This window comes from Mandrillus leucophaeus, unplaced genomic scaffold (genome assembly GCF_000951045.1).
Source record: "Mandrillus leucophaeus isolate KB7577 unplaced genomic scaffold, Mleu.le_1.0 Scaffold685, whole genome shotgun sequence".
Classification (NCBI taxonomy): Eukaryota; Metazoa; Chordata; class Mammalia; order Primates; family Cercopithecidae; genus Mandrillus; species Mandrillus leucophaeus.
This window is the reverse complement of record NW_012107419.1, coordinates 209,100-229,595: the sequence shown is the minus strand read 5'-3', so window position 1 is coordinate 229,595 and position 20,496 is coordinate 209,100.

Below are 20,496 nucleotides of genomic sequence, written 5' to 3'. Positions count from 1 at the left end.
AGGCCAGTATAGTTGTCCCTAGGGAACTGGTTCTTGGCCCCTGATATAAAAATTTGCAGATGTCCAAGACGTTTGTATAAAATAGTGTAGTATTTGCATATAATCTATACACATCCTCTCACGTACTGGGCTTTACATCATTTTTAGATTACTGAAAGAGCTAATACAATGTACGTGCTATGTAAATAGTTGTTATACTGTATTTTCAAGTTTGTCTTATGTTTTACTGTTGTGCTGTTATTTTTTATTCTTTTTTGGACATTTTTGATCTGTGGTAGGTTGACGCCACAGATGTGAAACCTGCAGATATGGATGGTCCACTGTATATAGATGTACACATAAAATTTCTTGTTAAGGTTATTCATAGGCATTTTAATCTGTTTGTTTCCAATGTGAATCAGACCTTTTCTCATAATCCTCCAATTTATTATTGGTGTACAAGAGAGTTCTTGATTTGGGTTGTTCTTTTTACATCTAGACCTTCTCCTTTCAATAGTAACAAAATTTCAGTTGATTATCTCTGACTTTATATGGAGAAATTTGTCTGTAAATAAGGATGATTTTGTCTCTGTCCATATTTTATTGTATTAGCAATAAAGTTTAGTATTTAAGGAACAGAATCTGTATCTACATTGATTTGCCATGTCTTTTTTTTAACTTTCTTGTTCTAATATTTTGTTTTGTTATTTTTTAACTTTTTATTTTGGAATAATTAGACTTGCAGAAAAATTGCAAATATTATACAGAGAATTCCCTTATGCCCTTCATCCAGCTTCCTCTAATAGTATGTAACATTTTATATAACCACAGTGTCAATATCAAAACCAGGAAATAAACAGTAATGCAATACTATTAACTAAAGACTCCAATCGAATGTTGCTAGCTAATGTGCTCAATTTTTAGTTTTCTGAGTTGAGGTGCTAATTGATGAACTTTGAGAATGAAGGAAATAACATGCCTAACAATTCAGATATATTGCCAAGTTGCATCACCAAAAGCTTGAACCAATTTGAACCAACCCTGCAGGAAGATTCCCATCACAGAGTTCACAGAGTTCTTGGTCATCCCTTATTTTGCTGCTGTTTATTTGTAATTTATTGGTTATTAATGAACACAAGCCTTGCTTTATCGTCCAAAGTTGTTTATTGCCTAATCATATAAAGATTTTTTTCTGGTCAATTGTTCACAGTTGTTGTACATACACTATTGATATCTTTATGTGAACACGTAGTCACATTTTTCTGTTGGAAATGTATTTTTAAGTCTATTGTCTGTATTTTCCGTTTGTTAATTATAAACAATTTCAAAAGATATGTATTATGTTGATATAGTTAGGCTTTGCGTCCCGACCCAAATCTCATCTTGAATTATAATCCTCATAATCCCCATAATCCCCACATGTCAAGGGAGAGACCAGGTAGAAGTAATTAAATCATAGGATCGGTTTCCTCCATGCTGTTCTCTTGATAGTGAATGAGTTCTCCGAGATCTGATGGTTTTATAAAGGGTTCTTCCCCCTTCACTCAGCACTTCCTGCTACCGGTGAAGAAAGTGCCTTGCTTCCACTTCGCCTTCTGCCATGATTGGAAGCTTCCTGAGGCTTCCTGAGCCTTGTTGAATTGTGAGTCGATTAAACATCTTTCCTTTATAAATTACCCAGTCTCGGCTGTTCTTTTTAGCAGCATGAAGACAGACTAATACGTTTATAAATATAATTTTTGAACTAGAGTATTTAAAAAAAAATAAGATGTCTCCCACCAGGAGAGTTTATTCCCTATCAGTAACTCTATTTCTAGTTTTATATAAAGATTTATGACCTCTGTTGACATGTCTTTTGTACTTTGTGCCAAAAGAAGAATATGGCCTTCTTGGCCGGGCGTGGTGGCTCACGTCTGTAATCCCAGCACTTTGGGAGGCCAAGGCGAGCAGATCACGAGGTCAGGAGATCGAGACCATCCTGGCTAACACCGTGAAAACCTGTCTCTATTAAAACTACAAAAAATTAGCCGGGTGTGGTGGTGGGCGCCTGTAGTCCCAGCTACTTGGGAGGCTGAGGCAGGAGAATGACCTGAACCTGGGAGACGGAGCTTGCAGTGAGTCGAGATGGCACCACTGCACTCCAGCCTGGGAGACGAGACTCTGTCTCAAAAAAAAAAAAAAAGAATATGTCCTTCTTTTTTATCCTATGTTCTCTTAGGTTTCTCATTTCCAGTAGAGAAATTTTTTCCGAGGATTGATCTAAAGTGGGGAAGAGTCAGATTCACCACATTCAGATTCTTTAGTTTGCATAATTTCTTGGAAACCACAAATCTTTAATTGCATTGCCATCTCTCAAAGTTTTTAATACTTACACATCATAACATTTTTGTTCCTCTTCTTTGATATATTACGTAGTAGCAGTTTTCTAGCATGTAAGGGTAATTTTCCCTTTGGAGAGATGAAAGATTTTTGCAAGACACGCCAAGCGGTTTAAGATGTTCTTCTGTTAGGAAAATAAAAGTCAAGGCTGAAAAAGTGGGGAAAAAGTGGAGATCTTCTGTCTCATCTGTCTATAGTGTGCCTATGTACAAGCTTGGTCTGATTTAAGCCTCCTCTGTATGGTAGATTCTTCTTGGTCATTAGGTTGATTGTTTCCTACCTATGGACTTGGGAAAACATGAATTTTGGTTGATACTCAACCAGCACTCCCTAGTACAGTCATACTAGCCTGTCTAGCTCCTGACCATCATTATTATGAATTATCAGAATCTAAAATACATTTATTATTAAATATTTTCTGACGAATGCTTCCTGAAACCATCTCTAATCTTTACTCTTCACATTCCGTATTATTTGTACAGGTTTCTGCCTTTCTCCCAAAATAAATGTTGGTAGGAAAAAATCAAGAGTTCATTATGCAGATCCTCAACCCACAAATTAAATGACCTTTTAAACATTAATTTACACTTTAGCTTCTACTAGCTGAATAGTTTTTGCTGTTGTGTTAGGCTGTTCTGGCATTGCTGTAAAGAAATATCTGAAACTGTGTAATTTATAAAGAAAACGGTTTAATTATCTCATAGTTCAGCAGTCTACAGGAAGCATGGCATCAGAATCCTCTTAGCTTCTGGTGAGGCATTAGGAAGGTTTTACTCATGGCCAAGGGGGAGCAGGCATCTCACATGGCAGGAACAAAAGCATAAGGGGAAGGGCACGTATACATTTTTACATAACCATATCCTATGTGAACTCAGAGCAAGAGCTCACTTATCATCAAGGAGGTGGCTCAAGCAAGTCATGAGGGATCCACTACCAAGATCCAAATCCCTCCCACCAGGCCCCACCTCCAACAATGGGGAATACATTTCAGCATGAGATCTGGGTGGAGACAAATGTATCAGTCCAAACTATATCAGTCCTAGCTGGAAATATCATTAAAACAATTTGAAAAATGGCTTTTTAATTATGTAGGTAGATAGCATTGCTACATATACTATTATATATGTGTGTGTGTTTGTGTGTGTGTATGTATGTATGTTTTTCCCCCAATGATAACACTTTGCAAAATTATAATCCAGTACCATGGCCTGTATTTTGACACTGATATACTCTACTAATTTTATTCAGATTTCCCTAATTTTACTTGTACTCATTTGTGTATGTATTTGTGTGCTTAGTTCTGTGTAAATTTTAATCACTTGTGGGTTCTTGTATTTTCTACACGTCAAGATTCTGACAGTTTCATCACCACAAGGACCCTTTGTGTTGCCCTTTCATACACATATCATCTCCTTCTGTCTGCCCCCTCACCCTCATCCCTGACATCTGGCAACCACTAATCTGTTCTCCACTCCTAAAATTTTGTCATTTCAAACCTGTAATATAAATGCTGTCATACAGTATATAACCTTTGGAGATTAGGTGTTTTCAATTAGCACAATTCTCTGGAGACACATCCAAGTCTTTGTGGGTATCAATAGTTCATTCTTTCTTATTTCTGAATACTATTCCATAACTTGTATGTATCACTCTTTGTTCAGTCATTCATGTTGAAGTACATCTGGGCTGTGTCTAGCTTTTGACTAGTTAAAAAAAAAAAAAAAAAACTGCTATGTAAATTTATGTACAGGTTTTTGTGTGAACATGTGGTTTCATTTCTTTGGAATAAACTCCTGAGAGTGCAATTGTTGGGTAGTACAGTAATTTGAATGTTTAGTTTTTATAAAACTAAAACTGATAGTTTTATAAAAACTAAAATTGTTTTTCTTGGTAGTTATATCATTTTACATTCCCATCAGCAATGTTTAATTGAGACAAATTAATTTTTAATAGTACCCAAATTTATATTTGTATTTTAGAAAAATATTTTTCTTTATAGTGTTCTTACCACTTTTATTACTGTTATAATTTTATGTTTCTTTCAGGATCCAATAATAGAAAAAAATAGAGCAAAGTTTCTTCTGAAGGCGGCTGAATGAGAAATGATTAGTAGAAAAGACAGGAGATTTACAAAGTGGCAGGTGCTGGAGGCTGCCTGAACTCACATGCTTCCAGGGGTTTCCTTCACTAGATGGTGGCCTCTACATGAATAGCAATTGTCCACCAGATGGACAATTCAAATTCTGTCTCAAAACAAAACAAAAATCAAAACAAAACTACAAATTACTGCATATCATGGTTATTTTCAAAGGATAAAGAGAAAATATTAAATATGTGAATGCCAAAGGTATATTAAGAAAGAAGACATGAAAGGAAAAAGGAGCTGAAATCAACTGAACTAGAATTCTGCAGTCTTAGGTTCTAGTTACGCCCCTGCCACTGACTGCTGTGCGAGCGCACTCAGTTCACTCACTCTATTTTGTCTCTCAGACAACTCTATACTCTTCCACAGAGGCTCACATTTCTTCCCTGGCAATTAAAATGAATCGAGTGATTTTGTCATTTACACTAATGTTATAGAAAATACATCAAATAAGAAACTAAAATAATTTTTAGGCTTTCATTGGGTTTATAAAATACATTTTCCCTCTGTGAAAGTTTGTTGTAACATGTTCCACAACCTACAAATAGGAGTAGTTTATACAATGCTATTCAGATTCTAGGAGGCCGAAAGATTTTGGGGGAATAGAGAGGATGGGGGAAGTATAGATTATCAATAAATTACTGCTAAATACTCTGGTAACCTATGGAAATCTAATCTTACCTGTGTCCTAAAAAATGAAAAATTAATTAACAGCAAGCACATATATACTGCTTTCAGTATTCATAATTCTGGTGATTGAAAATTAATTAAAATCAATTAATAGAAATCAATAGAAATAGAATATTATATAACCTTAAAAATAAAATTAATGTGGTTAGTGAAACCCAAGTGATTTTATGTATTAAACATGTCAGCTTTGTGAAATATGTGGTAGGAATTTAATTTATGCAAGTTCATTAAATTGCATTTGGTTGCTACATCAAACATTCAAGAAACAGTGGGAGTATATGATGATTCATTGTATAAAAATGAACATTGATTGCCTTTACACAATAATTAGAGTTATTTTATCATTCCAGAAAATGATTTTCAATGAGCCAGTGGAATTTTCATTTTCAATGTGAGAGAAAAATAAGCACACAAAACTTTCCTTGGACTTCTAGCCTTAGACACTTGCTAATATTTCCAGGTTATCCTTTTCCTTGCCAAGAACTGGTCATGGACCTCTGATGCATACCCAAGGAAAAACTCTGAAATCGCATTTGGGTCAACTAATCTATTTTTTTTTTAACTGTGAAATCAGGAACCTTAATCACATTAGTGATGCCTGACCATTCTGTTTCAATTCCAGGGCTGTCTAGTGAAACTAATGAACTGTCTTGGTGGCTTCAAAGCAGAGCCAGGGTCTCACAGGCCAGTTGTGAATTATGAGCACATTTCCTTTTATTGCCCATAAATCTCTTTCAGTTTTATATTCACAGTAGCTTAAAACACCTAAATTCACACTGATGACCGTGCAGCAGTGCTCTGGATATTTGAGATGAATAGTGGAGTTAAGTATATCTCCTATTTTTAAAAAATATATTTTCAGTACAGCCCAACCTTAATTACAGTAAATCAGACCTTATCTAGTGACAAGGTTGATAAATGTCAGTGCCTTTTTTCCCTGTGTGTGTCATAATAACTCTGCACACTGCATCATACAATAATGTTTGCAGAGCAATGAACCTGGAGTTAAATACAATAACACCAGGTTGGAAAGGTAATATTAGTTTTGACATGAAACCAATGCATGACTGGAGCTGAATGACTGAAGTCAGCACCAAAGAATCGGTGTGGAGAAGTTGATTTGGCCTTTACATGCATGGAGTTTGTGGGTAAGATTTTGATTACAAATGGAATTTGTCAGGGAGATGGCACAAAAAGAAATTAGTTTTAACATAGAAATTGGAGAAATGTCTAAAAGGATGCAAAAAAAGGAGAAACAATTAAGTTGAAGGCCACTAGAGCTTTTATCCCATACTGAAAGAAAGGTAATGGACAGAGATGCAAATGTAAATGAAGGAGGCAGAAGTAGTGAGGGTTTTTCATCAGGCAGCCATTTAAATGTGAGACAAAAATAAGATGCATAATCCAGGAGGAGGCAAGTACTAAATTAAATGAAAGCAAGTGAGGAAAGAGAAGTGGCTGGAAGGCAGTTCTAAAGGTTTAAAATAAACCTGAGGGAAGTGCTGCACAGAGTGGTAGCCAGCTTGTGCTTAACACTGCTCACTGAGTGAAGAAGGGGCAGATGGAAAGAAAATAAGCTGTAATGGCAAATGTGCATCAACAGTGTGACTACACAGTAGAATTTGCCATGACTCATTTTTCTCTAAGGTGGATGTTGATTAGCTGAGGAATCTCTGCCTCAATAATTTCTTTTCTTTTTTCTTTTTCTTTGTTTTTTTTTTTTTTTTTTTTTTTTGAGACAGCGTCTGTCGCCCAGGCTGGAGTTCAATGGTACATGTGATCTTAGATCAATGCAACCTCTGCCTCCCAGGTTCAAGCGATTCTCTTGCCTCAGGCCCCTGAATAGCTGTGATTACAGGTGCCTGCCACCATGCCCATCTAATTTTTGCCTTTTTAGTAGAGACGGGAGTTCACCATGTTGGCCAGGTTGGTCTCGAACTGCTGACCTCAAGTGATCCTTGGCCTCCCAAAGTGCTGAGATTACAGGCATGAGCCACCGCACCCGGCTTGCCTAAACAACTTTTAACTTTTTTTTCTCCACACCCCTCTTCCCTACAACCTAGTTTTTGGCTGGAAGAGCCGTTCTAATAAAAAACTACTTGGTCTATTAAATCATTTTTTCCTTAGCTCTAGCATTTTTAGATGCTTTTTGCTAAGTTAGTTGTCTTTAATAAATCCTTGATAGTGGTGTTATAGCTGTCACAGGGGTTCCTGGTGTGACCATTAACCATTATGATGTGGATTTAACCTGTGCAATCTTGGGAAGGAGGGGACTAGGCCAGAATAATGCAGAGGTGGTTTAAATCTTGTAGCTCAAATGGAACCGCAGACCTAAGATTTCCCTAAAAGTACAATTATAGCAATGACCATTACTTAATGCATCAATAATAATAATAACAGTAAAAGCCCCTATTTTGTGTCGAACATTTGTTTTATGCCAAGGATTCTAATATGTGCTTCGCTATCTTTATCCATTTTAATCTTCCCACCAACCTTATCTTTTAGATATGTTTTCTACAACTCGCAGTTAAGCACTCTGGAGTGGAGAGATTAAGAAACAGCCCCAACGTCCCTCTCAGTGATTAAGGGAATTGTAATGCTTATCAGGTCTGCCTAGTGCCACAGCCCAGGTTTGTAATGTGATAATATGGATTCATTTCACTGGATTAAGAATTGGATTAAGGATTGTCTCTTAGATGAAAATACTGTAAGGTGTGGGATAATAATAAAATTCCATAATTCTGTATAAGTGAATGCCTCATTTATTTTCAATTCAGAAGCCATGGGCTCAATAGAGTGGGAAACACAGGGCATTTACGAATGGTCAATTTGCACCAATGTTTAGTGAGAAAGTAGAAAGGAGACAGGGTCATGAAAGCAAGTTTTCCCCATACCACAATTTTGTTTAACTATGTTCTTGATGGGAAGTTTTTAAAAATATATTTATTTTTTAAATTGCTGTATAATAGTTGTACATATTTTGGGGGTACATATGATATTTTGATACAGGTATACAATATGTAATAATCAAATCAGATGCTCAATGCAGCCTCTGGTAACGATCATTCAACTCTCTACCTTCATGACATCTACTTTATTAGCTCATATATTATGAGTGAAAACATGTGATGTTTGTCTTTCTGTGCTTAACATAATGACCTCCTGTTCCATCCATGTTGCCAAAAATGACATGATTTTATTCCTTTTTTCATATCTGAATACGATTACGTTGTGCATATATACCACATTTTCTGTATTCATTCATGAACTGATGGATATTTAGGTTGATTCCCTATTTTGGGTATTGCAAATAGTGCTGCAATAAACATGGGAGTACAGATCTCTTTGATACAATGATTTCTTTTTGTTTGAAAATATATCCATCAGTGGGATTGCTGGATCACATGTTAGTTCTATTTTTAGTTTAGTTTTTTTTTTTTTTTGCAGACTCTCCATCCTTTTTTCCATAGTGACTACACTAATGTACATTCCCATCAACAGTGTATTAACAGTCTCCTGTCTCAGCATCCTTACAGTCATTTGTTATTTTCTGTCTTTTTGACAATAATCATTTTAACTGGGGTAGGATTATATCTCATAGTGGTTTTGATTTGCATTTCCCCGATGATTAGTGACATTAAACTTTTTTTGTTCATATATCCATGGGCCATTTCTATGTCTTCTTTTGAGAAATGTTTATTCAGGTCTTTTGTTTATTTTTAAATTATATTATTTCATTTTTTGGCTTCTGAGCTTTTTGAGTTTTTATATGTTCCGTTATAAAATTCCTTGCCAGTTGAATTGTTTAAAAATATTTTCTCCCATTTTGTAGATTGTCTCTTCAATTTGTTGATTCTTTTGCTGTGCAGAAGTTTTTTTGATTTGTTTTGTTTTTAACTTGACGTGATCCCATTTGTCAATTTTTGCTTTGGTTGCCCATGCTTTTGAGGTCTTACTCAATAAATCTTTGACCAGAAACATTCACACTACTGTCCTGAAGCATTTTACCAATGTTTTCTTCTAGTACTTTCATATTTTCATGCCTTACATCTAAGTCTTTAGTCCATTTTGATTTTACATTTGTGTATGGTGAAAGATAGGAGTCTATTTTCATTCTTCTTTATATAAACATTCAGTTTCCCCAGAATTTTTTATTGAAGTGACTGCCTTTTACCCAATACATGCTCTTGGCACCTTTGCTGAAAATGAGTTAATTGTAAATGTATGCAATTTTTCTGGTTATCTATTCTGTTTCATGGTCTGTGTGTTTGTTTTTAATGACAATACTATGCTGTTTTAGTTACTGTAGTGTTGTAGTATAATTTGAAGATTTGAAGTGAGGTAGTATGATGCCTCTCTGACTGGACTTTTTTTTTTTTTTTTTGAGATGGAATCTCACTCTGTCTCCTAGGCTGGAGTGCAGTGGTGTGATCTCAGCTCATTGCAATCTCTGCCTCCCAGGATCAAGCAATTCTCCTACCTCAGCTTCCTGAGTAGCTGGGATTACAGGCATGTGCCACCACACCCAGCTAATTTTTGTTTTTACAGTAGAGACGGCGTTTCATCATGTTGACCAGGCTGGTCTCAAACTCCTGACCTCAGGTGATCTGCCTCCCCTCAGCCTCCCACAGTGCTGGGATTACAGGTGTGAGCCACTGCGCCCAGCCTCTGATTGGAGTTTTTAAGATTAATTTATTTCTGTGAGATAATAACAGCTATGCTGTTTCATGGGGGAATTTAAAACTTTCCACTAGAGCGTCAATCCTGTGATCTTTTAATAATGTAATAAAAGTTACATTAATTGTAATTTATTTGTTTAATATATCCTTAATAGTAGCAATTATTATAGTAGTTGTATTTTGTGTTGAACATTCATTATATGTCAGAAATTCTCATTTGTGTTTTTATCATTTTATTCATTCTAATCCTCACACCCATCCTATAGCAAAAACTGGCAAATATTTCAGGAAACATGGGTACCTAATGCATTAGTGCAACAAGGAATGGTATTAGTGCTGTCTCTGAATTAAGTTTGGGTCTATTAGAGACTAGAAAGATATGGAGTAATGAATGGCAATAAGGACCTTGACTAAAAATAAGAATTGGCTCAAGACCATATGTTATACCTGGATAAATATAAAGCCTTGTCCAGATGTGAGACATCAGTGGCCTTTTATGCTTCTAAAATAGACTTGTACAATTTCAAGTTAAGATAACAACATAGAAATATTTCAGGTTAAAAACTAAAGGCACTAGAACCTGGGACTGAAACAGAGGTACAAAGGTTGTCTTGAAGGGAAACCAGGGGAGAAAGAGTCAGAACTTTTCAGATCTGTGAATGAGGGGACTTTAAAAGCTGTTAAGTTTGGAAAGATTAATGAGCCCTAACATAATCTATGAGGCCACTGATGAACATATCTATGTCATGGTTCGATTTCAAGGGGACCAACAACCTAATGGTGCTCAAGGCCCCATAGGGAATTATTTTAAGTATAAAATGGCAGACTTTACTATGGAGTCCAGTAACTGTTCTCAATCTGTACAGAGAGGAAAGATTTCCTGAAGGAAGCATGATGACTTCACTAACCCTTGATATATGAGAGAGTGAACTTGTGAAGAAAACTAGGATTTCGTTTATGGCAATATGGCAGACTAGATATTGTTCATCCAAATGCAACAACTACAGTGTTTGATAAGGCATTTAAAACATCCTTTTAAATGCATTGCCGATCTGACATGAAAGCAAGAATCCTGCAGGGCTTATTAACGAGATGGAAGAAAATACTGCCGGAAGTGCATACTAAAGCCATTGTTTCCAGTCCTTTTCAGGAAGGTGTTTCTACCTCACTCTGGAGTGCAGGCCTAGTGCAATGACATATAAATCTCTATATCTAGAATATTTTATGTATATATATATATATAAACATTTAATAGAACATTAAAACTTAATGCATGGTACAAGCAGCAGAGTTTAATAGAGAGCTTGAAGACAAGAAAATAAATTTTAAAAATTATTTGTATTGCAAAGATGTGAAGATGTAAAAGAGTATTTAAAAGTCAGGGAAGAGAGAGTTAAAAGTTGCAACACATGCTTTTTCAGAATGTCAGAATGATTTAAGAGTGAGAATGGGGAGATGGAATATTTGAGGTGAAACAGCAATCAGAAAACTAGGACGCCCCCTAAGTCTCAATGATTAATAAAAGAGAATCCGGTTTAGACATCAACATTGATACTATATTGCACAAAGTAAAAAAAAGAGATATTTTATTTATTTATTTATTTATTTATTTATTTATTTATTTATTTATAGACATACTCTCGCTCCACCACCAGGCTGGAGTGCAGTGGACCAATCTCGGCTCACTGCAACCTCTACTTCCTGGGTTCAAGCAATTCTCCTGCCTCAGCCTCCCAAATAGCTGGGACTACAGGCGCGTGCCACCACATCCAGTTAATTTTTGTATTTTTAGTAGAGACGGGGTTTCACCATCTTGGCTAGGATGGTCTTGATCTCTTGATCTCGTGATCTGCCCACCTTGGCCTCCCAAAGTGCTGGGATTACAGGTGTGAGCCACCACACCCGGCTGAGATAGTTATCTTAAAAGTAGCCAGAGAGAAAACAGAAATCACCTCCAATCTCATCAAAAGTAGTTTCATATTCGCTCCTTAATAATACCAGTAGAAACTAGAAGAGTGAAAATTCTTAGAAATTCTGAGATAAAATAATTATAGTTAATAATACTGTGCTGTATACTTAAAATTTGCCAGCAGAAAAGATCTTAAATGTACTCATTACACACACACACACACACAGAGGTAATTGTGTGAGTGATGGATATGTTAATTAACTTGGTTGTGGTAATCATTTCACAATGTATATACATATCAAAACATTATGTTGTACATGTTGAATATATGCAATAATTGTTTGTCAACTGTACCTAAATAAAGTTGGAAAAAAGAGAGTTCAATGTCCAGAAAAGTCATCTTTTAAGAATGAGGATACAAGCAGATACAGAATGACATTCTAAGATAGGAATTAGTCTCAGAGAGATTTGTGGTCAATACCAGAATGAAGGCTGGACAAAGATACTGGCAAATACGTGGGTAACTTTGAAACAACATTGTGTAAAACAATAATAATTCCTACATTTGTAAGGAGGAAAATAAAAACAAAATGCTGAACCAGAAAAGCTTATACATTGGTAGAAGAGTGATCACAGTTAATGCACTTTATGACTCTTGTTTTGTTGACGAGGACAGTAAAATATATTGACCGTCCTTCGAATTTAAGTTAAGAAAGCATTTTAAATAGGAATTCAACCATGTTGGAGGATTGTTGACATCTTCTTGAAAGGTTAAATATACATCTGCACTATGACCCAATAACTTTTTTACTAGATATTTATCTAATAGAAATAAAAATCTTGGTCTAAAAGAAAGAGCTTTGAACCTATTTATAGCGGTCTTATTCATAATAGCCCCAAACTGGAAATAATCCTGATGGCCATGAATAGGAAAATGTCTTTTAATAAAACAAAGACACAAATCAAACACTAAAGTACATTCCTACAATGGAATACTACTCATGAATTTAAGTAACAAATAACTGATATACACAACATGAGTGAATTTCGAAAACATTATGTTGAGTGAGAGAAGACCAATATAAAAGAGAATATACTGTAGACTCGACCTGTATAAAGCTCTTTTACAGATAAAACTAACTTGTTCTGATAGCAATCAGATGAGATATGTTTCATTAAATGGTGATCGGTACTGACTGAAAAGGGCACAAGAGATCTTTCTGGAAATGTTCTATTTATTGATGGATTTTAGATTATGCAGGTATATTTTCAAAATAATCAAACTGTACACGTAAAATCTGTGCTATTCAATGTATGTAAATATGCCTCAATAAAATGATACATAAGACGTATCATTTATCAACAAGTAGAGGGAAACTGAATGAGAAAATAAAATTACAAATGCAATACTTGCCAAAGAAGGCAAGAAATTAAGAAAAGAAAGAGAATCAAATTGGAAAAAGGGGACAAGTGGAAAGTACAAAATAAGAAGAAAGGCATAAATTCACACTTAATGTACATACAGTCTCTAACAAAAAAGGCAGAATTTCACCTTTTACATATTGAGAAAATGTAGTAATATGGTGTTTTCAAATACATATGAATATATAAAGAAAGAAGGATTGAAAGTCAAAGGGTAGAAAAAATATATTAGGTAAAATGCAGCTTAAAGAAAGATGATGTGAATGTCTTCATATCAGAAAGATGGACAATAAGGCAAAAAGCACTACCGTAAATAAAGTGAAGTTATATAAAATGATAAAAAGCTAAACTGAGCAAATATATATATTTTTATACTGTATATAAAAGTATAAAAATACATATCTGAACTGTAATATCTGAATAAAAATACATATCTGAAATATCTGAACTGTATTCTACTAATTACAATTACATAATCTCCATGCATATAAAACAAGGAAAAATGTTCATATGCTATGTATATAAATATAATATTAACCCCAGCAATTGGAAAATAGCCATAGTACACTAATCTAGACCAAAATTGTTCATATTCTGATGTAAAAATTACCCTAAAATATTTCAAAAATTTGAATAATGCAAACTTCATTCTCCAAATAAAGTGCAATTAAGTTAAAATCCACAGTTAGATATAAGGATAAGGATATATAACATGTAAGGATATATAACATATATGCCTATATGTGTGCATATAATTGTGTATATATGCATGTAAATAATTACACATTAAATATAATTAAGTTAAATCCAGTTATAAGCAGCTAAAAAGTTACAAAATTTCTAGTAGTTACTAAAAGATACTTTTTCAACAACTCATGGCGTTTGAAGAAAAATTGAAAATGGAAATTAGATAACATTTGTAAGTCAGCTGTAATGCTGTATTTTTATGTAGTATATTTCCAAGGAATATGAACCTCCTCTGACCCACTGAAGATTTTGGCGTATAGCAGTTCATGTGGATCAATCTAGTGGCAGAGTGCAGAGTGTGGTTAAGGTTGTTTCAAGAGAACACAATTAGAAATAAAATATGATTAAGGCCTGAGAAAAGCAAAACAGAAATGGAGAAAAATTCAGAAAATTTTACAGAATACAATGAATACCTAATACATCATGTGAACATCTGGTTCTCAGATAAAGAGTATCATGAAAAGAAGCCCAGGACTGCTGTGAGGTTTCTAACTTTGAAGTTCGCAGGATGGGGTGGTGGTATCTTTTACAGTGCTGTGAAATACAGGAGATAGGACAAGTTTGAGGAAAGATGATAGGTTCAGATTTGAAAGTGTTGATTTTGAGATGACTGTTAATAAATCTACATTGTGAAATGTCTGAGAAGCTCAAATGTCAATGTGATGAAGAGGAAGAGTCATAAGAAGTAGATTTCGTGTCAGATGCCCCAGAGAGAACACAAGATGAAATTTCCTAATACCAACACATTGGGTTTGGCTACACTGAGACCACTGGTGACCCTCTCGGAAACAGCAAGGCAGGTGAGGTTTAGACCTGTCTGTTAGGCACTGAAATGTAAAAGAGAAATGAGAAACCAGAGATGCTGATTATAGTCCTTTCTTGAAACAAGTTTGACTAGATGGGAAGAAAAAAAGGAGAGAACTGGAGCTTTGATTAACAACACGAATTCCTTTTAAGAATGGGACAGAACTGAGCATATATATAGTCTGGGAGAAAGGAGTCGATACAGAGGGAGATGTTAAAGATGAAAGAGAGAAGATAATTTTTACTGGAAAAAGATTCTAGAAGAGGGCGGATGAAATCAAAGGCATTGATGGAGGCATTGGCCTCAAATAGGATAGGTTTTCTCAACCTCTGTGGCTAGAAACAGCAAGTGATTAAGGATATGGAGATAAATAATTTTTTCTGGGGGGAGCTGAAAGTTGAATGTGCTTCATACATAAATGCTATTTTTTTTTTAATGTGGGTGGGGATCTTTTTTAAGTAGTCTGCTGCCCCAACTTTTAAGATTTAGTAGGGGAATCAGGGAAAATGTGAAACATGCTAACCTCACTCAAAGCTTTTCATTTGCCTCATCGTCCTCAAAATAGTTTGCCTATATGTTTAAATATATTGCAGCTGGTGATGTACCTCATTACACTCCAGGAAATGTGTGTTAATTTGCTCTAGGCACATGTGTAACATTTTAAATTAAAAGCAGTTTTTGTTGAAAGAAAATCTTTCTCTTTGAACAATGGTATGGAGGGAGAGAGGCAAAATATATTTTCCTGACACATACTACAGACAAAATGAAAATCACTCTTTGTTCTAGTAACAGATACCTCTTTTAATTGGCATCTTTGTTGCTAGCTTTGGATACTTGTTTTCACTAATATAAGGATTTGGAAGGACAGGAGGCTTTTTGTCACTTCAATCTATAGTTCACTCAGAATTTCTAAGAAACTTCTTTAAATTGTTCGGGGTTAGCTCTTAGTATACGTAAGTACAGCAATGTATACATCTTTGTGGGTGGAACTGGGGGTTGGTTGCAAGTAATTGTGTCAACATTTCAAAAAGATGAGTTGTCAACAAAAGTCCAATATTCTTCTTTATCCGTTTGTCTCTGGAAATGATAAACACCTTCTCCAATTTTAATTTTAAAATGAATACATCCTAGCACCTCCTGCTGGACCAAGATAAGTTTCAGAATTCTATTTAATCAATTAGGTAACTGTATTTAAAGAAATTTTATCAGGCATTTATATTAAGAAGTCAAATGGAAACTCAGTGTACAATCCATAAACGCACAACCATGAATATCAATTTAAAGATAACCAGGATATTTTCTTAGTCAGAAGCAGCAGAAGGTGAGCACGAGGAAGTCAGATGTAACTGAGTTATAGAAGATGCACAGTTTGTTTTTAAGTGTGTCAGGCAAATGGCTTTATGTTGCCAGTAGTGTGTAGGCCACCTTATATACTTGATCTAATTTAATCCTTGGAATAATTTGAAGAGGTAGGAACTATTCTGATTCTGCATATAAGGATACAGAGACTCAGAATTTTAAAAACTTGCCAAAAATTCTCCTGTCAAAGCAGGGATTTGAGACAAACATAATATGCGTCATATGCCTTAACTTTAGATACTCATTTCCCCACCCACACCTGCTTCTGAATTTTAGCCATAATGAGAATTGTGCATTTTCAGAGTGAAGTAAATTACAAGAAAAGTAGAGGGAACGGATAGAGCAGGATCTTTATCCATGTGAGGGAATAGTGTGGACTCTGGAAAGAATTTAAAAGGGATAGTCAGAATCAGCTTTTTGTAACTATGCTGTCTGTGAGTTTAGATTCTACCTCCTTAACAAAGGCCAGCCTGGCCCGCAGGGGTAATTTCAGAAGTTTAGGATGATGAGGTTTTCAAAAGTTTAGGATGATGAAGATAGTTTCTACCTCATGCAGCTTCATCAGCAATCTTCATCATCTTAAACTTCTGAAATTTAGGATTTCAGAAAGCTTAGTGCTCAGAATTTACCTCAACCCATATGCATCTTTAATAAGCAGTATTCAGAGAGTATTAGAAAAATCACAAATCGGTGCTTTCTGCTTGGGGCTACAGGAAATTGTAGTGGAAAAGGCCCATTTCCTATCAATAGAACCAATTCATGCATCTGTAGATCATCTTCTAGGCTAATAGTAGAATTCATGATAAATAATAGGGTATTTAGGTTGTTTTGGAGCTTTTATTCTTTATAATAAATATTTAGGGAATGGAGTAAAATATTTATTTAAATATCAAATATTGAGTGATTCAAATGTTTCAATTCCTTTGCTATCTCCCCTGATGGATTACCAATAGCACAAGTGTCTGTGACATGAACGTAAGAGGGAGAACATAAGTACAACACCGTCAGTCTGGTAGCATGGCTGTCTTTTACCCCAGCACTTTCTGCGGCAGAGGTGGGAGGAATGCCTGAGCCCAGAACTTCCAGATCAGCCTGGGCAACACAGCAAGACCTGAACTCTACTAAAAAACAAACAAACAAACAAAAACCCCAAACCAAAACCAAACAAAATATTTGGCAGGGCGTGATAGTGTGTGTCTGTAGTCACAGCTACTCTGGGGTTGAGAGGATTGCTTGAGCCTAGAGTTTGTGGTTGCAGTGAGCTATGAGCACTCCAGTCACTGCACCCCAGCCTGGGCAAAAAAAAAAAAAAAAGTACAACACTGTTATGATTTATTTTTAACTGCTTAGCAGTTCCTAAAGTCCATGTCTGAGTCCTCTCCATTACCTTGGATGTATGTACTGTATTTTTAGCAGCTTTCATGACATAAGCATAATACAGTTCAATGTTTCTAAAGTGCATTTCTCCTCAGACTTGCTTACCCCATAGTACTTATTATTTTTCCCATTAACTTATATGATATCACTAACTCTAGCAAAGTAATAGTCAAATATATATATATATATATATTTTCTTTTCTTTTTGTCGAGACAGAGTCTCGCTCTGTTGCCCAGGCTGTAGTGCAGTGGCGTGTTCTCGACTCACTGCCAGCCCCGCCTAGCAGGTTCACGCCATCCTCCTGCCTCAACCTCCCGAGTAGCTGGGACTACAGGTGCCCACCACCACGCCTGGCTAATTTTTTGTATTTTTAGTAGAGACGGGGTTTCAACATGTTAGCCAGGATAGTCTCGATCTCCTGACCTTGTGATCCGTCTGCCTTGGCCTCCCAAAGTGCTGGGATTACAGGCGTGAGCCACCGCGCCTGGCCGTCAAATAAATACATTGACCTAAAAATGAATTTTTATAGAACATGCCATTTAAAATTGTCAGTGTAGAGATGCTTCTTTTAAAAAGCCTTTTTATATGAATTAATATTAAATTATAGGATATATACATTTTGGAAGTAATTAACTATATGAGTTAAGTTTCATGCAGGAGATATTAGCATACATTTAGCTTTAATGTTTAGTATGTTTGGAGTATTTATTATGTTCTACAAACTCATGAACAAGTAACCATGTAGCAACCGGTTAATGAGCACTGACTGAGCTTTTGGTGACGGGCTAACAATGTTACAGCATTATCTCATTTTATCGCCATAACAATCTTGGGAGATTGTGCTATTTTATCCTCATGTTACAAATGAGGAAACTTGGGTTTAGAAAGTTTTGAGTAACTCTCCCAAAGTCAGATAGTTAAAGAATGGAAGAACTGGTATCTGAATGCTATGTATTCAATGATATTATTTTAGTTAAAATGAAATCTGAGTGGATCATAGACCTAACAAGAAAAAATTGCTTGTGACTTTGGGTTAGGCGAATATTTTTTAAACACAGAAAGCATTGTACATACAATAAAAAATATTTTTTATTTCATAAAACTAAAAACTTATCCTCTGAAAGATACTGTTAAGGAAATTAAAAAAACAAGCCACAGACTGGAAGAAGATATTTGTGAAACATAAATCTGATAAAAGACTTATACACAGAATATGTAAAGAACATTCACAACTCCATAAGGAGGTAAATAAATGCTTTATGAATTCAGAAAATGACAAATGAATATGTCAAATTCAATTTTATCCCTAAATATTAGAAACCAAAATTTAGAAATTAATTTATATGATATATAATCTATAAAAATGATTAAAAATAAAATAACCTGAGTAACTCGATCTAAATGTAGCAAAAGATGTGCATGATCATTATCAAGACATTCATAAAAATTATTGAAAATCATCTAATAAAATCTAAATAAATAGAGATACATCAGATTCATGGATAGAGATACTTTATATCTTTATTTATTTTTTTTTTTTAGCTATTTCCTACAGGAAGGAAGAAATATCTTATATCCTGAATACTGACTCTTCTTATATTTGTTACACATTCAGGCAATTCCAAGCAAATCTCAAATCCCATTAAAGATATGTTCACACATGCATGTATGTGTGTCTGAGTGTGTTTGTGTGATTTGACCAGCTGGTCTAAACTTTACATGGAAGAGAACAGGATTAAGATTACTTAAGAAAATTTTGAAAAAAGTTGAGAGAATCCTCTGTCAAAGATCGTGTTTAAAGATAACGGTAATTAAGAATATGGATCGACAAATAGAAATAAAGCATTGGAGAGAGCCCATACATACATAAAAGTTGATATATGATGGTGGTATCATTGAGAATATTGGAAAGAGAAAAGATATTTTAAAGAAATCATATTGGAAGAATTGGCTCTCCCAGTGGAATAGATTATTTTAATTCCTTTGTTATACCACAGGCAATTATCAAATCAAGGTGAAATAAAAATGGAGTGCCCACTCTTCACTTTGCTCAGGTCAGTCCCAGTTTACAGCTGTTACCCTAAGTAATTATTATAGCACTCCCTTGTTCTATGAAAGGTGCCAAGATTTAGATGTTATGTATTAAAAAATTAAATATGTCAAAACATACCTGTAAAGATGCAAAAGGAAAATCCAGAGAAATACTTATATTATAGGGGTTGGCAAAGGATTTCATAAATGATGACCAGAAAAACTCACACCATCTACATTGCAAAACTGATTGGCACATTGCTATTTAGGATTTCTAGACAACTGAGTTATAATTTATTTTTCTAATTAGAGTAATTTAGGAATTAGGAATAAAGATAGTAATACTCAGAGAAGCAGCAATAAGAATAGGACACTTTTAACTTAGGGAAACCAGAGAAGATAAAAAATGAGAATTGTGGGAGCTCAATTCAAGCCCTTGAGAAGTCCTCATTCTTACTAATTTTCTTTCTTCTTTCCTCCAAAAGCTAAAGGTTTTTTCCAGTTTTATTGATGTATAATTAGTATATAAAATTGCACATAATGTGTACAATTTTATACATATATGTGTTCAAAATATATGTATATAATCAAGTCCCCATCTCTACAATTCAGCTAATAAACATATCTCATAAACATATCTAGCACCTCCAAAAGTTTTCCTGTGTGCTTTTGTTGTTCTTTTGTGGTAAGAACACAACGTAAAATCCACTCTCTTAAATGTTTACGCAATACCTTATCACTAACTGTAAGCACTATGTTGTACAACAGATTTCTAGACTTTGCTTATTTCTTATAAGTTCATCTTGTGTTCTCTCTGGGGCATCTGATGCGATGGGTTAGAATAATTTAATATTGTTAAAATGTACATAATACCCACAGTGAACCATAGAATCAATGTAAATTCCTTTTGCATTTCTAAGCATAGGTGAGATGACTAAAGGATGTGGAAGATGAGAATTTCCTAAAGACGTTTTT